This window comes from Lathamus discolor, chromosome 6 (assembly GCF_037157495.1).
Source record: "Lathamus discolor isolate bLatDis1 chromosome 6, bLatDis1.hap1, whole genome shotgun sequence".
Lineage (NCBI taxonomy): Eukaryota > Metazoa > Chordata > Aves > Psittaciformes > Psittacidae > Lathamus > Lathamus discolor.
In genome coordinates this window covers 66,905,600-66,911,599 of record NC_088889.1, presented here as the reverse complement: position 1 = coordinate 66,911,599, position 6,000 = coordinate 66,905,600, and positions in this window count along the sequence as shown.

Genomic DNA, 6,000 nt, shown 5'->3' with positions numbered 1-6,000 from the left:
ACAATAGCACACAGTTGTGCTGTGTAGTAGCAATCAGATTAGATACTTTAATTTTTGGATGGTTTTTAGTTTTATAAAATTCCTAACAAAAAGAAAAAAAACCCAAGGGTATGTTAAACTAGCCTAGTTCCTACTACCAGAAGAGATGAACTGGGGAATCTGAGGTCTAACCAATGATTGGGCGAGTAACCTTCACAATGACCTCTTCTTTTGTATACCATCTTATCTATCCATCAAAGTTAATTTTCTGCTTTGTATAAAGTCCTGTGACCACTATGTCCAGAACACAAACTATCAATGCTGATATAAATATGGTTTTATTTTAAAAAGAATATCTTTTCCCCCAAAACTATCTTAGTATGAAAAATTAGAAACTGTTATGATCTACTTTTTTAGATCAATCCTAGAATACACAGAGTCGCAGTTTGTAAGATAGGCAAACACAAAACAGGGAAATTAAAAGTACAAAGTGAAAATGTTCTGTATTTCAAGATAAATTATTACAGCATAAAGTAGGAAGCCATTGAAAACCTTTTAGCCAGTCACAATACCGTGTTATGCTGACAAACTCAGCTTGTCTAGCTTCTATTGATTATGACAAAGCATTTTGCTTATTGTAAAATTTAGTAACAACACTGTATTGATTTGAAATGGTAAAACCTTGCTTTCTGTGCTGCTTTCTCAAGCTTTTGCAATTTCAAATGAAGAATTGAACAGGCATGGTGGCATGGGGCTGTTATTAGGGCGGAATGAGAGAGAAAAAGAAAATTAATGAAATAGCAGAAAACAAAAAAAAAATAGCTTATTAACTTGATCTGAAGCAAGGTGACTGGAATGTCTTTAAATGGGTTTGCAGGAAAATATAATACCTGATAGAAATTATACTTTTTGAGAAGGGAGAAAAAAGTATAAACCACATGAAGTTGTGGGAGAGTATTCAGATAAAGTATTCTTTAACATATTTCAGACTAATTTCAAAGACACCCCCCCCCCCCCACCTATGAACCACTTTCCTGTCACATGGGAGTCTGCTTATTTAGGAAATGTTTTATCATTTCAGTGTATTGTGACATATTCAGTATATACTTCAGTGAATTTCCATAGCACCCGTTTTACGGATTTAAGAACTGTGTCAAGGCAATGCAGCTCTTAGAGCTTTCCAGTGGAATCTTCAGCGTTTAAAAATATTTACTGTGTAACTCATTCTTAATTTCTTGTTCTTTAATGACTCAGCGAGTCTCAGATTAAGTATGCTATAGCAATCGCAAAACTAATCTTCCTGTATCTTTCAGAGTGTCCAACACACACATTTACTTCTCATTTTCTCTAATATGTGAATAAGAGCAGAAGAGTGTCACAGAGTGTTAGGAAGGCTAAGAAATGCATGATTTAAAGGTCACCAGGAAGGAATAAGAACTCTTTGAACCAGACAAAAAAGCAGTGCCAGAGTATGCAAAAAATCACTACTTCAAGTTTTGCAGCAACATCAGGATATTTGTAGGTAGTGTTTTTTGTTTAGCGTTTAGATATTTTTGTCGGTTTTAATTCTCTCCAAAATGGGAAATCTTTTTACATGAAGTCATTACAGTACTGAGATCAGAAGCTAGGTCACGTGGTGCCCCCCACTTAGGGTTTCTGGACCCCTTCACCTCAATTAAGGTATACTTTCATGTAGGACTTCAAGTCTCAGAGAGATACCAAAATCTAAGGTAAAAGTTCAGAAACTTTAATCTGCTTTTCATTAGTGTGCAATCCTATGATTTTACACAGTATCTGAAAGTAAATATAAACTTTGCTTGGGAGGAGATATCTGTAGAGCCAAACTTGAAGCTCCTCAAGGAACCTGCTAGGTAAGCATATTGCCGAAGGAATTCAAGCTAGGTTGCTATTCTGAACTGCTTTCTGGAAAGGAGTCTCTTCTAGACTCTCTCTATCTCTGTTGCATCCGTCAGCAAATACTAATGGAAATACCAGAGCCAAACATATCAATGACACTGAACTTTCCCTCCTTCCTATCTGCTCATTGCTCTGAGCTGCGGCCGAACCTATCTGTTCAGCAGCTCCCCATAACCATTTCTTTCACAGGTTTGCCTAATAGCTTTTGAACTCAAAGCTTTTTGGCACCCATCACATTTTAAATTACAGAGCTCACTGTCATAAAATATGCTGAGCAGGGAAGAACTTCCATGTATTTTGAACCTGCCATTTAGTTCTTGTACGGTAACAAACAGTGAATAATTATTGTCTAGTCCCTTTTCCATGACTCATTATTTCATATACCTTTGTGATAACTCCTCAGTCACCTACTTTGCAGGCTGAAGTGTACCAATCTATTTAATCATTCCTTGTATTCAGGCTGTTCAGTACTTTAATCACTCCTCTCACCCTTCTTTATACCTTTTGTAGTTCCACATTTGTTTGAAACGTGTGGGACAACCCTCAGATGCAGACATGCCAAGGATTTACACAATAATTTGTTCTCTATTCATTTTCTTGCTATTTTGACCACAGAGCTGATGTTTTCATGGTATTTTTACAATAACTCCAAGGTCTCTTTCCTGAGTCATAATATCTGAGAACCCCTCATCACTTTGGGTTGTTTTCCTTATTGTGCATTATTTTGCATTCATTGACATTCAGTTTCATCTGTGCTTATTGTCCAGTCACTCAGTAGCTGAGATACTCCTACAGCTCTTCAGAGCTAGCTTTTGTTTCAACTACCTGAGTAATTCTGGATCAGTAATTTCACCACCTTACTTTAGGACCCCCTTTTTGAAATAATCTGTGATATATTAAACCCTATGGATCTAGCAAGCTTGTGCTACACCGATAACCTTCACTTTTATTCTCAAAACTGACCATTTATTCCCACCTTTTGGTTTTGACCTTGGAAGCACTTATTAACTCTTACAGATTCCCACACCACCACCTTTGCCCAGAGGCAACTTCTGACAGCTTTCTGGAAATTTATGTGTCCTATCTGCATTAAGCAGTCCTATCTTAACTATAAGCTCAGAGACACTAATATAATAGATTTGTGAAACATGAATTCCCTCTCCTGAACACCTGCATCTGCCCTAAGGTTTATTTATCACATCTTGTCAATATTTCCTACCAGATTGCTTATTGAATTCTTTAAGTTTTACTATAGAACCCTAGTTTAAACAAACCAGCCAACAAACCCAGTGAATTTTGCCTCTTTGCAAGTCACTAATATTAGGGAAAACTGAAGCAATAGATCTCATCACACTTATTTAGCTGTTCTATATTTGACCTTTAGTATTTTTGACTAGTGAGAGAGATCTATTAGTACTCCTTTAAATATCCTGTTATAGTTTCTGTTGGCTCTTCAGTTTGAGACAATTCATCCCATTCCTTTGAATCGTAGGATCATTCAGGTTGGAAGAGAGCTTGAAAGGTCATCAGACTCGGCCTCCTGCTCAGTGCAGGGTCAACACTGCTTTCAGACCAAGTAACTCAGGGCTTTGTCCAAGTCTTTCTTGAAATCTCCAAGGACAGAGATTCCATAGCCACACATTCTAGCACTTTGTTATCCTCCCCATTAAAAACACCTCTAGTTCAATTCAGGATCATTGTGTTCTTCCAGCCATGCCCCACAGCAGCCTTGCCCCGTCTTCTCAACCTCCTCTGACACATGCAGGGTCACTATTAGGCTCTTTGCCAAACTAAAAGCAAAACCTACTCTTTCAGCCTTTGTCTTGTACACAACCCTGGGCACCACGCTGAGTACAAAGGTTGTTGTTGGTCATTTCCTTTAGTCCTGAATGACAGCCCTGCCCTTGAGCATGGCAGATGTACCCCACCAGCCTGGTGGCCCCTGCAAACTTGATTAAGGTGCTTTCCATCCCTTCAACCTCAAATGTCAATGTATCTATTTCTTGTCAAGAAAAGCTCTCACAAGCAAGTTTCATTTAACATCTCAGGTATTCCTTCAAGATTCATACCTCCTTTAAAGATCTCTTAACATGGCCTTTTCTCACTGACTACTCTTTTACTGAACCACTGGGAGTCAGTCGTCACGTAGATGGGAAAGTAGCTAACGCTAACTCCCACTTTCAGCAAATTGTTTTAAAACTTATTTAAAATTATTTTGTTTTCTCCATAGAAACATAGCTTTCCACATTTTTACTTCCAATATTCAAAGGTACATGTTTTGACTTCTATGATTAGAATCATAGACTCAATTAGGTTGGAAGAGATCTTTAAGATCATGAAGTCCAACCATTACCCCAGCATTGCCTAGATCACCACTAACCCATGTCGCTGAGGGCCTCATCCCCACAGTTTTTGAACACTTTCATAGTGATTCCACCACTTCCCTGGACAAGACTGTTTCAATGACTGAACACCCTCTCTGTGAAGAGGTTTTTCCTAATATCCAATCTAAACCTCCTTTGTCTTTTTGAGTATTTGGTTTTTCCCTCTGTTCCCCACTAGAGATGTGGGGATAGACACTAGATATATACCTCAGGTGAACAGCTTCAGAGTTTAACTACCCTTTCCACTTTGTTTGTAAACATTTACTTCAGGTTTAGTTCTACCTTCCCCAGTCAAATATTCTAGTGATTATTCGGGCCTTTTCTTTTTTTTCTTCTTACAAAGGCTATCGAAGGTGAGGGGTGGATAACTTCAAGGCACCACCTATGCCAGCATAGACTTAGGCAGGTCAAGCATTGCTTTAGGTGCCTGGAAATGTAATTTGCATCACAGTGCCTCCTGACACTACTTTATCTATATAAAGTTAAGTCTCTAATGACTACAGTGTTTTCTGCTCTTTAAAGACCATTTTCCCTTATGTCACTGACCTGATGCAGGTTGGGATGAGCAACAGGAATTTAGCTACTGAATTTCAATGCAAACATGTTCCATATTAATCATATGGCTAACTAATTCGCCTGTTTCCAGTCTCCTTCGGAATACAAAACCACTACAGTATCCCAAGTTAGTTTATCTAAATAACTTTTCTTTTTAAAGACATTGAAGTAAAAAAGCCAACTGCTTCAGTGAAATGGGAAGTAGTAGCCTCAAAGTACATTTGGTAGGTAGCTGTGAGAACTGCTTTCATCATCTTACTGTAACACTCTGAAATATAATTACAGGTATTCAGTTAAAAACAATGCCAGTAATCAAGAAGGTTAGAATTCAAACCAGAAAATGAAAACTGTTTTTGTTAAACACTTTTAAAGCTTGATTTACTCTACTGTAGCTTCTAATAAATGTTAGATTCAATCACTCCTCTGCAGAATTTAGATGTACAACAGTCATGCTATATAAAACCTTAAGCTGTAGTGTGTATAGCACAATTAAACCTAAAGCAACAGGAAAATCCAAAATAATTTTCCCAAGAGCACTACATAGTAGAGAAATAAACCAGGCCATTTACCATTACACATCTACTCTTTATTAAGCAGCTCTTAGAGTTTCCTACAGGAAAGACTACATATTGTCACACTTGTAGTGGATGAATTTTCAAAGAACATTTACTCTCTCTAGTTTCTCTATGCTTATTTACAGAGAAAGATTGTAAAAAAGCTGAAGTGAAACAAATTACTCAGGAGTCCAAATGATTTCCAAGGTGGACCACTTCGCTAACAAATCTTCATTTTTGCATTGTGTTTTCAGGCTTCCAAATCATACCCGCTATCTTCTACAGCAGAGTACTCAAACTTGCAGGTGCAAAAGGCTCAGCTGCCTCAGTAGAGGATATCCAAAAATATTTGTCTGCTATGAAAATATCTCCCAGCACCAAAAATGACTTTTCCTAATAAACCAATCAAGTTCTTGTGCTTTGCCAGACAGACAGGACAGCAGATATGATTTCTTGGGCCTGCAATCTTAAAAGTTTTATATAACCTACAGAAATCTACAGGTGTGTCTGGATATAAGTTTGCACACGTCTTTACTATCGGGGAAACAAAGCTTGCTATAATTCTACCAAAACAAATGGACACAACAGGTTTTTAACACACCCAGGCACTT